The 1,180-nt window shown below is 38.3% G+C and overlaps 1 long non-coding RNA gene across 2 annotated transcripts in view; it reads left to right on the top strand.

Annotated features, from left to right (window-relative positions):
* LOC142095132 (uncharacterized) overlaps positions 1-1,180 on the top strand; it is a 255,687-nt gene that overhangs the window by 84,702 nt on the left and 169,805 nt on the right. The gene's annotated exons all lie outside the window — the stretch shown is intronic.

Genomic DNA, 1,180 nt, shown 5'->3' with positions numbered 1-1,180 from the left:
AAATATGTCAGTGTGACCCCAGCACCGCTGGTACATTGCGCAATCTGCCCCTGGATGCGGCCGCCGCTTGGTGCAACTTGTTGCAGCAGAAATGCTGTGTTTAAAGGGGGAGTTAAAAGTATTATTATTTTTTTGATACATGGGGCTAACATTGTATTCTTTTTTTTTTTGACTAAGAGATTGTCCAGACATTTCATGAAGCTCCTCCTGTCAGTGCAATGGTTTATTCTTTTTTTTACATATATATGTTTTTTTTGCTTTGAACCTTTTTCAAATTTACAAGCTCTTGCTTTATCTAGCTGCAGACAGATTCCATTCTATAAAGAGATATTGGTCTCAAAGTGATAACATGTACATTAAACAGTAGAACATTAAAGAATTATGGGGCTACATGCACATTTTTGTATGTTAATACGGTACCGCAACATGGTGGATTTCCATTCGCAACCCTATGGGGGCCAAATGAAAATCCGCAATGTTGCAGTAACCCAGAGGGGCATATTCATTTGGCCACGTTACTGTTAAAAGTAACGCGGCCTGTGCATTATTACTGTTATTACTGTAATAGGGCGTGTAATTATCGTTATTATGGTAGTTCTAACACCGACTTTTTGCTCGCAGCTCCCTGAAAGCCGGGTTAATATTACCATAATAACGGTAATAGTTTTAACCCGGCGGTACTTCGGGGGGAATTGAATTCCCCCCTGAGTGCCTGCCGGTCTGTTCTGGAGGGAACTCGCACTTAATTGGATATGCCCCTATGGGTGTGTGTTTGTATATATATATATATATATATATATATATATATATATATATATATATATATATATATATATATATATATATATATATATATATATATATATAGAGGCACTCAAGGGGCCTTAAAGTTTTACATTTATTCGTGAATGTTTCAGATCTATATATAAAATTTCAGATATTATATTGATACTACAGTCTGGTACACAGCTGTTTGTTAGTGTGATTAGTACGGCTATAGTGTCTAGTGTGTGCTACTGCATTCTTGTCCTGTATTATGTATTTGCCTACTCTTCTGGAATGTTCGAGAGAGAGTCCCCGAAATTTGGTAAGAGCAGGCCTCCCTCCCCGATACCTCTCACTTCAGTGCTGAAGTTTGGGCTTGGTGACATGTTTGCATCATCATAGCCCCGCCCAGAAG

This window comes from Mixophyes fleayi, chromosome 6 (assembly GCF_038048845.1).
Source record: "Mixophyes fleayi isolate aMixFle1 chromosome 6, aMixFle1.hap1, whole genome shotgun sequence".
Taxonomy (NCBI): domain Eukaryota; kingdom Metazoa; phylum Chordata; class Amphibia; order Anura; family Limnodynastidae; genus Mixophyes; species Mixophyes fleayi.
Note: the sequence above shows the minus strand (reverse complement) of the source record. Positions and strands in the feature narration are given on the sequence as shown.